The following is a 20919-nucleotide window of genomic DNA, read 5'->3' on the forward strand; positions in this document are numbered from 1 at the left end:
TTTCCCCCGCAGTTAGCGCACTTAGAGTACGCGGGGTCGTTGCCGTGGGGGCAGTCGCGGGACAAGTGGGAGGCGGCGCATCTGCGGCATCTGGGCTCCAGTCGGCACGCCGCCCCTGGATGGCCATGCCTCTGACACACTCCACATTGGGGGCCAGTGGCTGGGGGGCGGTATGGCTCGACCGACACCAGCATGTTCGCGAGCATCCGCATTTTCCGCAGATTGTCCGCGTCTGGGGTGTCCGCCACTGCAACTAGGAATAGGTTGCCCTTGGCTGGCCTATTCCCTGCTCGCATCCGCACAACGGAGAATGCGGGGATATCCTGAGCTTTCAATGCAAGCTGGATTTCGTCCGCATTACTTCCGTTAACGGGGGTCCTCACTACGAACCGCTTCATAGTGCTATTGGGCAATATTCTTACAAATGTAATATTCAGCCGTTTTAGCACCTCGATAGCGGTTTCGTAGCTCTCAAAGCTCGTCATGTGCAGCCGAATCGCTAAATGTGCGTCTACTCTCGGCCTAGAGAAATAATATTTTCTCTCTTCATGCGGCAGCTTTTTTAGGAGCTCCGTTTCTAGTGTCTTGGTGTTGGTGGTGTAGACCGTAAGGGGTGGGGGGGTTGACCCCTTACGGGTGATCTGTTTCTTCTGTTGTGGTGGTGGAGGTGGGCTCTGACGAGTCTGCCTCTTGTGTGTGGAGTGCTGGGGTTGGGTTGAGCCGATAGATGTTTCGGTGCTACTATCGACTCGGGTACTTGGCTTATTTCTCCCGCCTGCCTGGGCCTTGCGGCTCAGGGGCTGGGTTACTTTTCCATTCCCCTTTCCCTCCCCCCTCTTCCTCCCTTTTGCCTCCCTGAAGCCGTCACCCTGGTTTCCCGGCTGGGTGGCTGGGACCTCGGGTTCGGTCACCCCGTGCTGGCTGGGTCCCTCTCCCTCGGAGCTCTCAGATTCGGCCTCCCGGGATGCGCCTGAAAGGTCGATCACCAGTGGGGCCACGTCCGACTCCGAGTCCGAGTTTCCCGCTCGCCCGGGTGGGGGTTGGACTGTAGTTGGCGCCATCCGCCGAGTCCGTTTCGCCCTCTTCTTCCTTCCCTTGTGCGCTGTTGTCTTCGCGGTCGGGTTTGCGGAACTGGGTCCCGCTTTCCCGGCGTCCGACTGGCTGACCACTGGGTTGGGTTTGAGGGTTCGGTTCGTGCTGGGGGGAGGAGTAGCCTCCATTTTGTTTTTGTGTTGCTCCGCAGCCGCTAGCTCAGTGGAGCCATACGACTGTTCCTTCCCGTGTTCGGGTTCCGGCACATCAGGGGCTAGCCCCGGTTCCCAGTCGCCCGAGCACAACGTCACGCACTCCAGCTCAGCTTCCAGGCTTCGCCTGCTCTTATTTCGTGGGTCAGCCCTGTGGCTGGCCGGCCGATTGGGGAGCGGCTGCACTGGTATGTGCGAGCTGGCTTGTACTGACGGGGTGGTAATCGGAGATGTCGTGGTGTAGGTAGTAGTGGTGGTGGTGGCGCACGCATAGTTACGCACAGCTTGCCCCGTCAGGTAAACGTTTCCCGTCAGGTTTATTTGCTGGGAGTCAGGGGTAAAGTCTGCTCCCAGCTCCTGCACATTTCGTTTCCTGCTCTCGGAGCACGCTAGGCGCTGAGTCACCTCCAGCTCCCGCTCGGCCGGGTCATTGACCCGAGCGAGGGCCGGTAGCGACAAGCTATGCGCGCTTGTAGCATTCCACCCTGCAGACAAGTGCAATATATTATTATTAAACAATATATTGCCGGTTGGGGTATTTGGCTGGGGGCGGCGCTGTGATAACTGCGCTTTGCCCTCCGCTGATGTACTGACGGCCGTAGAGTGGTCAGAGTGCCGTAATAACGACAGCTCCTCACTCTCCGTCATTTCTAGATGTTCTTGGAGTTTTGTCTGTATGGTTCCAGGCTTGCCGACAAATTGCTCTTTACGAAGCGTGACATTGCTCTTTTCTGAAAAACAAGCCTGGTCCCGTGTGTGTAGCTGTTGGGACATACGAAATCGAGCTAGTGGACGCGGGATGATCCCTTGTTACGGGGGTCCCTGGGCCACGAAATCCCTATCTAACCCTAGGTACCGAGAGGCGGTAACCGGCTGGGGCAGGTAGTGTATTCTCTCGAAGTTCTGACCAGGACAAATGCCTGCTCTTTTATATCGTGCAGCTGTGTTGGCTTTCCTCCCCTTCTGATAAAATTGCATTTCTTTATTGCGGAATGACTTTTAACTCTGTGGGCCCATTTTTATAAAATTTAAATATGTTGCCATTTAAATCATGGGCTACAAGATGGTCTAAGTCATTATTTGATATTGCCACGGGATAAGAGTTAGTAAAAATACTTCTCGTATGTTCTAAAGGTATCATGCGTTGTTCACGTGATCATGACGTCAGTTCTGACGTAGACAGCTTGCTGTTTGCCTGCCTGAGCGTGCCGTTGCAGTTCCTCACACGTCGGGCCGTATCGTTGCAGCACACTGACATTACAAAATAATGTTCCAGGCCGTTAATGGCTCCTGGTACAGTGCTGTTTTCGTATGTCCAATCATATCAATCAAATCTTGGAGAATGTTTGAACCAATTTCATGTGTTACAACTGTTCTAAAGATTTCTTTGTTCTCAGCACAGACTTTGGTTTAGAGACAGATTAAAACATTTTGAAATATCTGAATCACATTCTCTACTGTGGTTTTGTTGAGATCACAGGGGCTGCATGCTGCATTGATACAATTCTGTTTCAAACAGCATATTTCAATGCTTGCAAGTGTGAAAATAAAAAACGAACATGGAAGAAGAAGGCTTATCACAATCATATAGCAGGGAAAGTTGTGACGTAGCCCAAACTCAAAGCAACTACAAATGAAACATTTTACTACTACAACTAAGTTATGCAGTGTTCTGTAAAGAACTGTGGGGAAGAGAACAACATCAGCAGTGTTGTAGTGTACATCAGCAGTTTCAGAAGATCTTTCATGAACTTTCACGAGACCTTTTAATTTCTCACATGGATTCTTAAAACCTCATCCGTACGAAAGTATGTGGGGGGAGGGAGTGTGATCAAAAGCTTACATTCTAATATAAGTTAATTTTTAATAAAAGTGTATTCACGTATAAAATTCCAGAATATACTGACATAACCTATTCAATATAGAAGGAAAAGAACAGTACCTGATGTAAGCAAAGGATGAAAAAGATGCAGAAAGTGGAGAGGAAAATAACTACAAAGAGGAAAGAAAAGTTAATTTCTAATGTGCATGAAATCCTCAAAGTGTCGGAGCCCACTGAGAAGGGGCACATTAAAGAAAATTTTCCCCGAAATCATATATTCTAGAGTCCTTAGACATGGTTCTCTATGTAACATAGACACAGACATGTATTTGAGAAATAAAATGGGCTAATCACTATTCTGCCTTTCTAAATGAATTCAATGTCTGAGCAAAATAATTATTTTGAGAGAAATCAAATTTAGATTTTAACTCTCATATGCCATAAGCAAATCTGCTTTTTCCTTAACACAAATATCTTCCAGCAGTTTGTGGATGTGAGGTAACCCAGAGTAATCATACCTGTGTTGACATTCTGTTTAGCAGCCTGCTGTATCCAGTCTCAAAAACACTGACAAAAGATATGTGATTCAACTACACTAATGAAGTCAGGAGTAATAATTTTTAACATGTGGTGCTAATGCTGGTGCAGTAGTGTTGGAGGATATTACTGTTTTAAAATAGTACAATAGGTCAACCATCCTCTAGTTTAATCAGACGGGAAAAATAGAAGAGGCATGACCCCTAAACCAAAGTAAATTTGATACAGACAGAAAAAAATACAGACTAATCCAACCCAAACATTAACACACTCACCAACAGTTTCCGATAATAGCACACATTTCTTTAACATCATTTTGAGATCTGTACAACTTAGAAGCAGTATCATTATAAGAAATATCAAACCTAGAGTTATTGTTTGAGAGTGCGCTCATATGCCAGGTTCAGGCCTGACACAGAACAGAACAAGAAATATCAAAGGTAAAGATCTTGAACAGCAAAACGCTGACATCATTGATATGTTCACACACCTTTACCTTCTGTAGTGCCTGTAATTAGAACTCAACAAACACACATTTATTCTGAGAATAGCATGCATTAACTGCAGAAATTTAACTTTAATTATTACTGCCAAGTCACAGTTATTATCTCAACAGGTCTCTTCCAACTTTCAAGGTTTTCAAAGACTCTGAGGTGCCAGAATGATGCGCAGGAATTCACTCTCATGCTAGTACAACTACAGGCATGTGCTACGTCACATACCTCTAGACCGAACCCAAATCACACTCGCCAACACGAAATTAGCATGTCATCAGTTTACCATCTGAGCAATCAGATTAAGAGCCACTGAACTGAAATTCACACTCAGAGGATAGTAGTGGACTGTGATTAGATTAGCAACAAAGCAAGGAAAGATGATGAAAATATCTTGCTTCTTCTCAAAAATATTCCACTGCATCTCCGCCTCCATCAGGGTGTTTGCTTTAGAAGAGCTATACTCACAGCAAACTGCCAAGGCAGAATTCACCACATGCTCACCCAACATTAGCGACATTGTACAGAAGGTTGAATGATGCAAATCTTACTTGGAATTTCTTTTGGAGGAAAATTATGTTCACCATGAGAGCCAGGGACCTACTGGCCATAACCTCATTCAATCTAGCACCCACAATTTTCCACCATTTCAGCAACTACTAGCACTGCAATTGGCTGACATATGATAGGAAATGATTTCAATCCCACAAAGATTTCATTACTAAACAATGCAGAATAAATTCATAACCACACACCCTCCAGAAATCAATTTCAATAACCAACAGAGGTAAACAATTAAACAACTCAACAGTGAGTCAATGGGTACTTAATACATGAAATGCCCTGAAAACTCAATCTTGAGACAATGCCTATCACAAATTTGTCACTAGCTGGACTTAACCAAGGTTCCTTCACTATCAAGCCCACAAAAATAATTCAGCTTTTTGGCACTATCAAACACTAGTAAATGATAGAGGCCAATTGTCCACTCAACGGCCCTAATCTGGGGGCTTATGCCACAACTACTGTTGTTTGTAGTTCCTAAGAGTTGGCAGCTCTTTGTAGCACGCTATAACATATTGCTAAGCAAAGAAACAAAACAGAGAAATACCATGCCTAGACACCCATGCAGTAAATGAAGACTGCTGGCATTAACGTTGGGTAAGCACACAGTAAGTTTTGCCCCAGCCAAACTTATTCAGCTACTAAGGGTTAAATTATGATCTCTATACAGTTATCTGGAATGGGACTTACAAGTGATGCATTTCTTGTTCCTTCAAGCCAGGCTGGTTCCTCTTTGATGTTTACTTCCAGGTCCATTTCACACTGCACCTGAAGTAGTTAGAAGGTACTGGGGTTGTTGATTACTTTCAGTGACCTTATACTGAAACACAGGCCAGAAAAACATATTACCTTATTGCTGTCATTGCTACTTACATTATTTGTCAACAGACTACGCAACAAACATGTAATTCTATATGACTGTCAATAATATGATTATACCAAAAAGACTCAAAATTTTAAATGATTGTTGAGACCGTGATCGTACCTATAGGATTTCAAGTTTTCTATTACGGATGTTATGATCATAGCTAAAGACTTCCAGTCTTACATGACCTCTAACACAATGATCACATCCATTGGATATCTAATTTAACATATCTGTCGATATCGAGATCATAGTCCCCTAGTTTTACCTTAAAGCTTTTCTTATTAATAGCTATATAACATACTGTTTCATATGGAACTGAAACCACAGCAAGATGACTTTTCTTTCTAAAAATCCAACATACATTGATTGTAATTCACGAAATTTCTTGAAAATTCAGTGACTAATTCATTTGCATATCACTCTGATCTCCTGGGTCTATACCTTGGAATCTTTCTACCATTTTTATCCTCTGCACTGCGCTCCAGTGCCTTTAGATTTGTTCTATCAAAATTTTCCTTCTTAGGATCAAATTCTCTCAAACCATTCTCCTCTCATCAAGCTGATTCACTAACTCTTTATTTGAGACGTGTTCTATTCATCTGATCTTCAATAACTTCTGATAACACAGCATTTCATAGGCTTTTGCTCTGTTTTTCTAGGCACCAGTTATTATCCATGTTTCACCTTCACATCAGTGCAAACATCATTATTAAGGTTTTCAGTCTGTTGAATCTAAAGAACATGATGGAGAAAAGATGCGAGTTTAGGCAGGATTTAGTGATGACATTTACAGATATTGAGGAGACATCCGGCTGTGTACCACAGCAAGTTGTCTTCAATGCTCTATTAAAAAAAGAAGGCAGGGAGAAGAGAACTAATTAGAAAATCCAAAAATGAAAAATGAGAAATTAATATGAAGACTACTATAGGACAAACAAAACAGTTCAAAGTAGAAACAGGACTTCAACAAGGATGTGTATTATCCCCTGTACACTTCATTACAATCATGGATGATATCCACAAGTGGGAACCAAGGAGGCAAAGGCCTCACTCTTTACAGATGACATTGTAATATGGGGAGAAGATTAAATGGAGGTACAAAAACAGGAGATAGAGGAATATGGTATTAAAATAAGTGGGGAGAAGTTCACGGTAATAGTGGTAACGAGAGGTAATAGAGAGGAAACTGGGAATATTGAAGTAAATGGAAGACCATTAGATGTTGTAGAAAGTTTCAAGTATTTGTGGAGAAAAATAGCAAAAGATGGAGGGATAAATTATGAAATTGGAAATAGAACAGAACAAGCCAATGTGTTTTACCAATGTGCGAGATGTAACCTATCGTCAGGAACTGAGGCATCCCACAGGAATGCAAGAAAATTTTGCACCCTACATATTACACACCAATTTTGATATATACTGCAGGCACATGGACAAGAAAAAATCATGATGAAGGCAGAATCCAACAGGCCAAGATGAAATTCCTTGGATGCATAATAGGGAAGACATGAAGGGATAAAATCAGAAACATAGAAATCAGGGAGAGAATTGGAATCCCTAAACTGCAAGACAAGATAGAGACCAGTAAGCTGAAATGGTATGGACACATGATGAGAATAGAAGAGGCTAGTGTTCCAAGGTGAGTATATACACAGAAAATAATAGGAGAAAGGCACCAGGGAATGCCCAGAAGGAGGTGGATGGACATGGTGAAGGAGAGATACACACTGAGGATTTCCTTCATTCACAATTCTACCCAGGAGACTGGAAATGGAAAATGAAGAAAAAGAATCTGTTGAACTGAAGACAGAAATTTATACGAAAGTGCTATTAGGTCATTTCATTGAACAATGCCAGCAACCTTTACTTAAGTGGTCTTTCATTATTTGTCTGTGCATATGATGTCTTACGACACAACCGAGGGGAGCTTAAAAGAGCACCCCTTGAAAGGAGTTCTGTGCTAAACAATTGGTTTAAATATTTAGCAGGTTTTTGTTCCCCAGGTGGTACAAAACTTGTCTGAATTGAATACCTCGAGTGATATCTCCCAAAATTCATTTCACCTAATAGCAATGTTCGTTAGTCAGTGATTAACTGCCTTGTACAGTTTCCGGAGCCTGAACTTAGTGCTGAAGTTTTTTCTCTCAATCTTGGAAGTGGTTTAATGTTGCACTAACATATCGAAGGGAAAGGGCTAAGGTTAGGAAGATAGGAGAGTTAATTAAGCTTAATTAATGAGAAAATGGGGAAACCACGGAAACAATTTCTGGGCTGCCCATCGCGGAATTCGAACCCATGCAATCTCACCACCACTCACCCCTGAAGAAGATATTTTACACACCAATAATTATCAGGAAATATGTTTAGAAGGAGAGGCATTCTACTGATAAATAAAACATGAGGACTAATTACTGGATATAGCTGTGTTGTGGGGTGATGATATGATACAGAAGAATCTCCATAACAACACTTATATACCAAGAATTCTACATATTCAGATAATATTCCAGATAACCTAAACGGAACAACTCTCAAGATTTCGAACCCTACTACCATCTTTCGCAGCCGACAGTGTAAAGAAAAACTCAACATTCACAGCTTCACCTTTAAATCGCACACAGAGGTAAATAACACATTAACACAATAATTAAAATTATACACTACATCTTGTAATTTCTTTTTGAAACTACGATCCGCATTTCTTCACCTGCGTAGCTCTTCAGAAAAATTCCTCATTCCTCTAAATTTAATTGCACGGAAGAATTGAGAGAAAGAAGAAGAGCTGCTCGACTGAGTGGTATGTTCCGAGCTGTCAGCGGAGAGTTGGCGTGGAATGACATTAGTAGACGAATAAGTTTGAATGGCGTTTATAAAAGTAGGAAAGATCACAATATGAAGATAAAGTTGGAATTCAAGAGGACAAACTGGGGCAAATATTCATTTATAGGAAGGGGAGTTAGGTATTGGAATAACTTACCAAGGGAGACGTTCAATAAATTTCCAACTTCTTTGAAATCGTTTAGGAAAAGGCTAGGAAAGCAACAGATAGGGAATCTGCCACCTGGGCGACTGCCCTAAATGCAGATCAGTATTGATTGATTGATTGATTGATTGTATGATTGTTACAACACATGACTTGCCGACACTTGTAAGGCAAAGGCCAGGAGTTTTCAAGAAGAAAGCTAGTTATAGAAGTATACACTTTTAATGCTTAAGTAAGCGTAAAATTTAAGAAAAATTAAAAGTATTAAATATAAAAATATGTACGCTAGAATTCTGAAACAGAAAGATTAGTATTAACTTATTACGGTTCTCAACTGAGATCTGTATGTTCGGCAAAAGTAAATTATTGAAACTTCAACATTACCACCAATATGTTAGATGCTGTGAACACAGTGTAAAATGATAGAAATCACGATTCCTCAATAAAGAAAATCTGTAACACAATTAACGGAAAAAGCTGGTGAACTGGCTAATACGCGTCTTATTGTAACAACATACCTCACACTTCGTAACAAAACCAAACATTTTAATGTAGTTTAATCACTTAACCCTCTACTGCATGAATTATTTTTCGTTTCCGTTTGGTGAAGAAAATTTCAAGCTTTAATGTTCAACATACGGTCAGTGGTTTAGATATACCTGCAATTCTTAACTGGGCCTAATAGCTTAACACTCGTATGCGGTGTGGATTGCCATATTGGAATATATATACGATTTTCCACGATTTTACGCTAAGCTTTTAACATTCAAAGACCGAACATTACTGCCTACTGGCCATGGGTACGTATTGCAGGGCGCAAGTATATTTGCACGACCGTAGGTCGGTAATGTCTTTGAGGTTGAGCCAGAGGTACTCCTGAAGCCTGTGGTAATATGATGGGGAGGGCCCACGTAAAATAAACGGTGGTTGGTTCGCGTGGATGTTGACGGGGTGGAAGGAGTTCCTTTGGTTGTAGGGCTGTTTTGTCTTATGTTATGTAAAAAAAACAATGCATCACTGGGATATGTGTTTAATTGAATGTACAGTTGAAGGTGTGCCGTAGTTTTACCTCTGTCTATAATATTTATCCATTTACACAGGTGAAAAGTTATTTGTTGCCTAATGGCAACAGTATGCAGTAGAGGGTTAAAACAAAGCAGGAGGAACAAATTTAATTTCTATCATTCAGTACAATAGGCTTAATTTACAAAAGGATGTATTACCGCTAGAAACTCCCAAGTATACAAGACTTCTTCTTCTTCTCCTACTTCTACTTCTTGATATCTGGTTGGGCTCAGTATTTAACTGACACCCAGTTCCAATAATTTTGAATGAAACACTTCACAACACTTATATACCAAGAATTCTACATATTCAGATAATATTCCAGATAACCTAAACGGAACAACTCTCAAGATTTCGAACCCTACTACCATCTTTCGCAGCCGACAGTGTAAAGAAAAACTCAACATTCACAGCTTCACCTTTAAATCGCACACAGAGGTAAATAACACATTAACACAATAATTAAAATTATACACTACATCTTGTAATTTCTTTTTGAAACTACGATCCGCATTTCTTCACCTGTGTTACGGAACCACATTTATTCCATGGACTGCCGTGTCATATCTTACTGGCATATCTATGAACATTACAAGTGACACAACACTGTTTATCTTGTTTGTGTAATCTTTGGTTGTGGTGTAGATCATGGCGTACAATGTATCTCTTGGTCAGTGCAGTGAATTGTAAACTTGTTTTATGTAAATAAATTGGAGCATTTGTGTTAAATTGTGTTAACGTTACATTATAAGCACTTTTCTCAACATCTGGCGACCGTGACAGGACTAGTTTCCGCGTAAATATGGCAGAAATTATGAAATTGGAGTGACAGCTGATATCAGAAAGGCATTTTTACAAATCAAGCTAGCCCAAGGTGACAAGGATTTTTTAAGATTTCTTTGGTGGAAGGACTGTCGTAACAAAGAGGTGGCAATCCTCAGGCACTGCAGAGTTGTCTTTGGAGTGTCGTCTAGTCCATTTCTACTGGGTGCGACTATATCACATCACTTGAGACATGCGCCTGAGGAACTGAATAGTACTGCAGAGCGACTCAGAGACTCTTTCTACGTGGACAACTGTGTTACCAGTGTAGCCAATGAAGAACAGTTGCATAAATTTGTGAGGGAAGCTACTGCACTGATGTCTACAGCACAATTTGATCTTCGCGGATGGATCAGCAGCCCCGTTCATCAAGAAGACAGAGCTGCTATGCAAGATGGAGTTGTTCCAGTCCTGGGTCTCTTATGGGATGTCACTACAGATGAGCTTCTCTGTGATGTCAAAACCATTGCGATGACCACTTGTCGAGTTACCAAGAGGAATCTGTTGTCTGTGGCTCAGCGTGTTTTCGACCCAATTGGCTTCACATGTCCGTCTACCTTACTACCAAAGCTGATGCTGCAAGAAACATGGAAACACAAATTTCGATGGGATGAAGAGCTTCCGGATAGCATTACAAGTAAATTCAAGAACTGGGTGGAGCAGATGCAATGGTTAGCTAGATGTCGCCTTCCAAGGAGAATGGTACAAGTGGACTGGGGAGCGGAAGATATCAGTCTTCATGTATTTTGTGATGCGAGCAAACTTGCTTATGCAGCTTGTGTATTCTTAAGGGCAAGGAGAGGCGCAGAGGTATCGGTCCAGTTGGTCCAGGCTAAGGCGAGGATTGCTCCTGTCAAACATGTCACTATACCACGTTTGGAACTGTTGGCAGCAGTCATTGGTACCAGAATTTCTACCCAAGTGAAAGAGGCATTGGGACTACAACGGTGCAGAACATTCTTTTGGAGCGACTCGTCAGTAGCCTTGACTTGGATAAAGCGGGCGGACAACTGGAGTACATTCGTGGGTAACCGTTGTCATGAAATACGACAGTACACCAATACTGAGGATTGGCGCCACCTACCGGGGACTCTGAACGCAGCAGATCTTCCATCAAGGGGATGTAGTCCAAAGGCACTCTTTGAGAGCAAATGGTGGGAAGGACCACGGTGGCTAAAGGATAATCCAGAGCAGTGGCCTTTTTATGAAATTGCCGCACCTGAAGACGAAGTCAATATTGAGAAACGGAAGACAGTTATATCGAGTGTGGCGTGTAGTTCACCTGACTTTTGCTCGCGTCTCTTGTATTTCTCAAGTTATGTCAAGATAGTCAGAATGATTGGTTGGATCATCAGATTCTTCCGCAACCTTACTAAGGCAAAACAAGCAAGAAGAGGTGAACTCACTGGTGAAGAAATGCAACAAGCCGAGAACACCTTGTTGAGAGTTGTGCAGCAGGAATGCTTTCGAGATCACGAGCAGGAACTTGAGAAGAAAGTCAGGGTATTCAAGGACGAAATGGGAGTTCTGAGGGTTGAAACAAAACTTACCTTTGGGGAAGAAAGTGAAGCATTCACGAAACCCGTCTTGTTGCCGTCAAACCATGCCATCGTGACCAGATTGGTTTGGGACGAACATCATCGGTCACAGCATGCAGGGCTACTGACGCTGTTAGCTAGACTCAGGGAAAGATTCTGGATTCTTGGAGTTAGGAAAGTGGCAAAAAGAGTTATTGCAAGATGTGTCAAATGTAAAAGGTACAAGGCTAGTCCTACAGCACCAGCTTTTGCTCCTTTGCCCAAGGATAGAGTGGGCTCAACAGCAGCTTTCGAGGTCTCGGGAGTGGATTATGCTGGACCGCTGTACCTAAAGTCTGGAGAAAAGGCGTGGGTTGTATTATTTACTTGTGCGGTGTATCGTGCGATACATCTGGAGCTGGTGCAGTCTTTGACAACTGATGCTTTCATTCTGGCGTTAAGAAGATTCATTGCCCGGCGTGGAAGAATTTCTGTGCTGTACTCAGACAACGGGACCAATTTCATAGGACTTAATAATGCCCTGAAAGCGTTGGATTGGGATGAGATTGTCACCCACTCGGCTGTGAGAAAGATTACTTGGAAATTTATCCCACCTACAGCAGCCTGGTGGGGAGGATGGTGGGAGAGACTAATCAGAACAGTGAAAGAACTACTGCGTCGAATCTTGGGACGAGCCTCTGTGTACTATGAAGAGTTATATACTGTTTTATGTGATTGCGAGGCGACGATCAACTCTAGACCACTTACATACATTGAGGACCATTCGTCTGAACTAAAGCCTTTGACACCAGCAACATTTCTGCAGGGTATTGCTACAAATGAGACTCCAGATTTGGATGCAGTTGACAAGGTTGACTATGTTAAACGATGTAGGTACCTCCAGAAACTACGTGAGGACCTACGACAAAGATTCAGGAATGAATACTTGGCGCTCCTCGTTCACCACGGCCAGAGGAAGACCAACAGCATCAAGGTGGGAGATGTGGTATTGATAGGAGCAGATTCCACAAAAAGCATCAACTGGCCCCTCGCGGTCGTCGTGGAAGTGTATCCAGGGAAGGATGAAGTAGCAAGAGTAGCCAAACTGAAGACATCTAAGGGAGAGCTGATCAGACCACTCCAGCGTCTCTATCCATTGGAGGTGCACACAACTGCAGAGGAGTGGAATCAGCCTGAAACTGTGACTATCACTTCGCCTGAGACAAAGCCTCCACATGAAGAATTCAAATTGTCAAAAGGGGGGCGGAGAATTAAAGTGCCATCAAGACTTGATTTGTGAATACTCTTGATGTGACCTTGCTTTTGTGTTCATTTATTTATTGTGTTATGTGTTTTTGTTTCAGTTGTGGTACAGAGTATTTTGCAATTGAAAATAACAATTGCAAGGTGGGAGGATGTTACGGAACCACATTTATTCCATGGACTGCCGTGTCATATCTTACTGGCATATCTATGAACATTACAAGTGACACAACACTGTTTATCTTGTTTGTGTAATCTTTGGTTGTGGTGTAGATCATGGCGTACAATGTATCTCTTGGTCAGTGCAGTGAACTGTAAACTTGTTTTATGTAAATAAATTGGAGCATTTGTGTTAAATTGTGTTAACGTTACATTATAAGCACTTTTCTCAACAACCTGCGTAGCTCTTCAGAAAAATTCCTCATTCCTCTAAATTTAATTGCACGGAAGAATTGAGAGAAAGAAGAAGAGCTGCTCGACTGAGTGGTATGTTCCGAGCTGTCAGCGGAGAGTTGGCGTGGAATGACATTAGTAGACGAATAAGTTTGAATGGCGTTTATAAAAGTAGGAAAGATCACAATATGAAGATAAAGTTGGAATTCAAGAGGACAAACTGGGGCAAATATTCATTTATAGGAAGGGGAGTTAGGTATTGGAATAACTTACCAAGGGAGACGTTCAATAAATTTCCAACTTCTTTGAAATCGTTTAGGAAAAGGCTAGGAAAGCAACAGATAGGGAATCTGCCACCTGGGCGACTGCCCTAAATGCAGATCAGTATTGATTGATTGATTGATTGATTGATTGTATGATTGTTACAACACATGACTTGCCGACACTTGTAAGGCAAAGGCCAGGAGTTTTCAAGAAGAAAGCTAGTTATAGAAGTATACACTTTTAATGCTTAAGTAAGCGTAAAATTTAAGAAAAATTAAAAGTATTAAATATAAAAATATGTACGCTAGAATTCTGAAACAGAAAGATTAGTATTAACTTATTACGGTTCTCAACTGAGATCTGTATGTTCGGCAAAAGTAAATTATTGAAACTTCAACATTACCACCAATATGTTAGATGCTGTGAACACAGTGTAAAATGATAGAAATCACGATTCCTCAATAAAGAAAATCTGTAACACAATTAACGGAAAAAGCTGGTGAACTGGCTAATACGCGTCTTATTGTAACAACATACCTCACACTTCGTAACAAAACCAAACATTTTAATGTAGTTTAATCACTTAACCCTCTACTGCATGAATTATTTTTCGTTTCCGTTTGGTGAAGAAAATTTCAAGCTTTAATGTTCAACATACGCTCAGTGGTTTAGATATACCTGCAATTCTTAACTGGGCCTAATAGCTTAACACTCGTATGCGATGTGGATTGCCATATTGGAATATATATACGATTTTCCACGATTTTACGCTAAGCTTTTAACATTCAAAGACCGAACATTACTGCCTACTGGCCATGGGTACGTATTGCAGGGCGCAAGTATACTTGCACGACCGTAGGTCGGTAATGTCTTTGAGGTTGAGCCAGAGGTACTCCTGAAGCCTGTGGTAATATGATGGGGAGGGCCCACGTAAAATAAACGGTGGTTGGTTCGCGTGGATGTTGACGGGGTGGAAGGAGTTCCTTTGGTTGTAGGGCTGTTTTGTCTTATGTTATGTAAAAAAAACAATGCATCACTGGGATATGTGTTTAATTGAATGTACAGTTGAAGGTGTGCCGTAGTTTTACCTCTGTCTATAATATTTATCCATTTACACAGGTGAAAAGTTATTTGTTGCCTAATGGCAACAGTATGCAGTAGAGGGTTAAAACAAAGCAGGAGGAACAAATTTAATTTCTATCATTCAGTACAATAGGCTGAATTTACAAAAGGATGTATTACCGCTAGAAACTCCCAAGTATACAAGTATACAAGTATACAAGTAGACGAATAAGTTTGAATGGCGTTTATAAAAGTAGGAAAGATCACAATATGAAGATAAAGTTGGAATTCAAGAGGACAAACTGGGGCAAATATTCATTTATAGGAAGGGGAGTTAGGTATTGGAATAACTTACCAAGGGAGACGTTCAATAAATTTCCAACTTCTTTGAAATCGTTTAGGAAAAGGCTAGGAAAGCAACAGATAGGGAATCTGCCACCTGGGCGACTGCCCTAAATGCAGATCAGTATTGATTGATTGATTGATTGATTGATTGTATGATTGTTACAACACATGACTTGCCGACACTTGTAAGGCAAAGGCCAGGAGTTTTCAAGAAGAAAGCTAGTTATAGAAGTATACACTTTTAATGCTTAAGTAAGCGTAAAATTTAAGAAAAATTAAAAGTATTAAATATAAAAATATGTACGCTAGAATTCTGAAACAGAAAGATTAGTATTAACTTATTACGGTTCTCAACTGAGATCTGTATGTTCGGCAAAAGTAAATTATTGAAACTTCAACATTACCACCAATATGTTAGATGCTGTGAACACAGTGTAAAATGATAGAAATCGCGATTCCTCAATAAAGAAAATCTGTAACACAATTAACGGAAAAAGCTGGTGAACTGGCTAATACGCGTCTTATTGTAACAACATACCTCACACTTCGTAACAAAACCAAACATTTTAATGTAGTTTAATCACTTAAAACAAAGCAGGAGGAACAAATTTAATTTCTATCATTTAGTACAATAGGCTGAATTTACAAAAGGATGTATTACCGCTAGAAACTCCCAAGTATACAAGACTTCTTCTTCTTCTCCTACTTCTACTTCTTGATATCTGGTTGGGCTCAGTATTTAACTGACACCCAGTTCCAATAATTTTGAATGAAACACTTCACAACACTTATATACCAAGAATTCTACATATTCAGATAATATTCCAGATAACCTAAACGGAACAACTCTCAAGATTTCGAACCCTACTACCATCTTTCGCAGCCGACAGTGTAAAGAAAAACTCAACATTCACAGCTTCACCTTTAAATCGCACACAGAGGTAAATAACACATTAACACAATAATTAAAATTATACACTACATCTTGTAATTTCTTTTTGAAACTACGATCCGCATTTCTTCACCTGCGTAGCTCTTCAGAAAAATTCCTCATTCCTCTAAATTTAATTGCACGGAAGAATTGAGAGAAAGAAGAAGAGCTGCTCGACTGAGTGGTATGTTCCGAGCTGTCAGCGGAGAGTTGGCGTGGAATGACATTAGTAGACGAATAAGTTTGAATGGCGTTTATAAAAGTAGGAAAGATCACAATATGAAGATAAAGTTGGAATTCAAGAGGACAAACTGGGGCAAATATTCATTTATAGGAAGGGGAGTTAGGTATTGGAATAACTTACCAAGGGAGACGTTCAATAAATTTCCAACTTCTTTGAAATCGTTTAGGAAAAGGCTAGGAAAGCAACAGATAGGGAATCTGCCACCTGGGCGACTGCCCTAAATGCAGATCAGTATTGATTGATTGATTGATTGATTGTATGATTGTTACAACACATGACTTGCCGACACTTGTAAGGCAAAGGCCAGGAGTTTTCAAGAAGAAAGCTAGTTATAGAAGTATACACTTTTAATGCTTAAGTAAGCGTAAAATTTAAGAAAAATTAAAAGTATTAAATATAAAAATATGTACGATATCCACAAGACTACTATAGGACAAACAAAACAGTTCAAAGTAGAAACAGGACTTCAACAAGGATGTGTATTATCCCCTGTACACTTCATTACAATCATGGATGATATCCACAAGTGGGAACCAAGGAGGCAAAGGCCTCACTCTTTACAGATGACATTGTAATATGGGGAGAAGATTAAATGGAGGTACAAAAACAGGAGATAGAGGAATATGGTATTAAAATAAGTGGGGAGAAGTTCACGGTAATAGTGGTAACGAGAGGTAATAGAGAGGAAACTGGGAATATTGAAGTAAATGGAAGACCATTAGATGTTGTAGAAAGTTTCAAGTATTTGTGGAGAAAAATAGCAAAAGATGGAGGGATAAATTATGAAATTGGAAATAGAACAGAACAAGCCAATGTGTTTTACCAATGTGCGAGATGTAACCTATCGTCAGGAACTGAGGCATCCCACAGGAATGCAAGAAAATTTTGCACCCTACATATTACACACCAATTTTGATATATACTGCAGGCACATGGACAAGAAAAAATCATGATGAAGGCAGAATCCAACAGGCCAAGATGAAATTCCTTGGATGCATAATAGGGAAGACATGAAGGGATAAAATCAGAAACATAGAAATCAGGGAGAGAATTGGAATCCCTAAACTGCAAGACAAGATAGAGACCAGTAAGCTGAAATGGTATGGACACATGATGAGAATAGAAGAGGCTAGTGTTCCAAGGTGAGTATATACACAGAAAATAATAGGAGAAAGGCACCAGGGAATGCCCAGAAGGAGGTGGATGGACATGGTGAAGGAGAGATACACACTGAGGATTTCCTTCATTCACAATTCTACCCAGGAGACTGGAAATGGAAAATGAAGAAAAAGAATCTGTTGAACTGAAGACAGAAATTTATACGAAAGTGCTATTAGGTCATTTCATTGAACAATGCCAGCAACCTTTACTTAAGTGGTCTTTCATTATTTGTCTGTGCATATGATGTCTTACGACACAACCGAGGGGAGCTTAAAAGAGCACACCTTGAAAGGAGTTCTGTGCTAAACAATTGGTTTAAATATTTAGCAGGTTTTTGTTCCCCAGGTGGTACAAAACTTGTCTGAATTGAATACCTCGAGTGATATCTCCCAAAATTCATTTCACCTAATAGCAATGTTTGTTAGTCAGTGATTAACTGCCTTGTACAGTTTCCGGAGCCTGAACTTAGTGCTGAAGTTTTTTCTCTCAATCTTGGAAGTGGTTTAATGTTGCACTAACATATCGAAGGGAAAGGGCTAAGGTTAGGAAGATAGGAGAGTTAATTAAGCTTAATTAATGAGAAAATGGGGAAACCACGGAAACAATTTCTGGGCTGCCCATCGCGGAATTCGAACCCATGCAATCTCACCACCACTCACCCCTGAAGAAGATATTTTACACACCAATAATTATCAGGAAATATGTTTAGAAGGAGAGGCATTCTACTGATAAATAAAACATGAGGACTAATTACTGGATATAGCTGTGTTGTGGGGTGATGATATGATACAGAAGAATCTCCATAACAACACTTATATACCAAGAATTCTACATATTCAGATAATATTCCAGATAACCTAAACGGAACAACTCTCAAGATTTCGAACCCTACTACCATCTTTCGCAGCCGACAGTGTAAAGAAAAACTCAACATTCACAGCTTCACCTTTAAATCGCACACAGAGGTAAATAACACATTAACACAATAATTAAAATTATACACTACATCTTGTAATTTCTTTTTGAAACTACGATCCGCATTTCTTCACCTGCGTAGCTCTTCAGAAAAATTCCTCATTCCTCTAAATTTAATTGCACGGAAGAATTGAGAGAAAGAAGAAGAGCTGCTCGACTGAGTGGTATGTTCCGAGCTGTCAGCGGAGAGTTGGCGTGGAATGACATTAGTAGACGAATAAGTTTGAATGGCGTTTATAAAAGTAGGAAAGATCACAATATGAAGATATAATATTTATCCATTTACACAGGTGAAAAGTTATTTGTTGCCTAATGGCAACAGTATGCAGTAGAGGGTTAAAACAAAGCAGGAGGAACAAATTTAATTTCTATCATTCAGTACAATAGGCTGAATTTACAAAAGGATGTATTACCGCTAGAAACTCCCAAGTATACAAGACTTCTTCTTCTTCTCCTACTTCTACTTCTTGATATCTGGTTGGGCTCAGTATTTAACTGACACCCAGTTCCAATAATTTTGAATGAAACACTTCACAACACTTATATACCAAGAATTCTACATATTCAGATAATATTCCAGATAACCTAAACGGAACAACTCTCAAGATTTCGAACCCTACTACCATCTTTCGCAGCCGACAGTGTAAAGAAAAACTCAACATTCACAGCTTCACCTTTAAATCGCACACAGAGGTAAATAACACATTAACACAATAATTAAAATTATACACTACATCTTGTAATTTCTTTTTGAAACTACGATCCGCATTTCTTCACCTGCGTAGCTCTTCAGAAAAATTCCTCATTCCTCTAAATTTAATTGCACGGAAGAATTGAGAGAAAGAAGAAGAGCTGCTCGACTGAGTGGTATGTTCCGAGCTGTCAGCGGAGAGTTGGCGTGGAATGACATTAGTAGACGAATAAGTTTGAATGGCGTTTATAAAAGTAGGAAAGATCACAATATGAAGATAAAGTTGGAATTCAAGAGGACAAACTGGGGCAAATATTCATTTATAGGAAGGGGAGTTAGGTATTGGAATAACTTACCAAGGGAGACGTTCAATAAATTTCCAACTTCTTTGAAATCGTTTAGGAAAAGGCTAGGAAAGCAACAGATAGGGAATCTGCCACCTGGGCGACTGCCCTAAATGCAGATCAGTATTGATTGATTGATTGATTGATTGATTGTATGATTGTTACAACACATGACTTGCCGACACTTGTAAGGCAAAGGCCAGGAGTTTTCAAGAAGAAAGCTAGTTATAGAAGTATACACTTTTAATGCTTAAGTAAGCGTAAAATTTAAGAAAAATTAAAAGTATTAAATATAAAAATATGTACGATATCCACAAGACTACTATAGGACAAACAAAACAGTTCAAAGTAGAAACAGGACTTCAACAAGGATGTGTATTATCCCCTGTACACTTCATTACAATCATGGATGATATCCACAAGTGGGAACCAAGGAGGCAAAGGCCTCACTCTTTACAGATGACATTGTAATATGGGGAGAAGATTAAATGGAGGTACAAAAACAGGAGATAGAGGAATATGGTATTAAAATAAGTGGGGAGAAGTTCACGGTAATAGTGGTAACGAGAGGTAATAGAGAGGAAACTGGGAATATTGAAGTAAATGGAAGACCATTAGATGTTGTAGAAAGTTTCAAGTATTTGTGGAGAAAAATAGCAAAAGATGGAGGGATAAATTATGAAATTGGAAATAGAACAGAACAAGCCAATGTGTTTTACCAATGTGCGAGATGTAACCTATCGTCAGGAACTGAGGCATCCCACAGGAATGCAAGAAAATTTTGCACCCTACATATTACACACCAATTTTGATATATACTGCAGGCACATGGACAAGAAAAAATCATGATGAAGGCAGAATCCAACAGGCCAAGATGAAATTCCTTGGATGCATAATAGGGAAGACATGAAGGGATAAAATCAGAAACATAGAAATCAGGGAGAGAATTGGAATCCCTAAACTGCAAGACAAGATAGAGACCAGTAAGCTGAAATGGTATGGACACATGATGAGAATAGAAGAGGCTAGTGTTCCAAGGTGAGTATATACACAGAAAATAATAGGAGAAAGGCACCAGGGAATGCCCAGAAGGAGGTGGATGGACATGGTGAAGGAGAGATACACACTGAGGATTTCCTTCATTCACAATTCTACCCAGGAGACTGGAAATGGAAAATGAAGAAAAAGAATCTGTTGAACTGAAGACAGAAATTTATACGAAAGTGCTATTAGGTCATTTCATTGAACAATGCCAGCAACCTTTACTTAAGTGGTCTTTCATTATTTGTCTGTGCATATGATGTCTTACGACACAACCGAGGGGAGCTTA

This window comes from Anabrus simplex, chromosome 10, assembly GCF_040414725.1.
Source record: "Anabrus simplex isolate iqAnaSimp1 chromosome 10, ASM4041472v1, whole genome shotgun sequence".
In the NCBI taxonomy this organism is placed as follows: domain Eukaryota; kingdom Metazoa; phylum Arthropoda; class Insecta; order Orthoptera; family Tettigoniidae; genus Anabrus; species Anabrus simplex.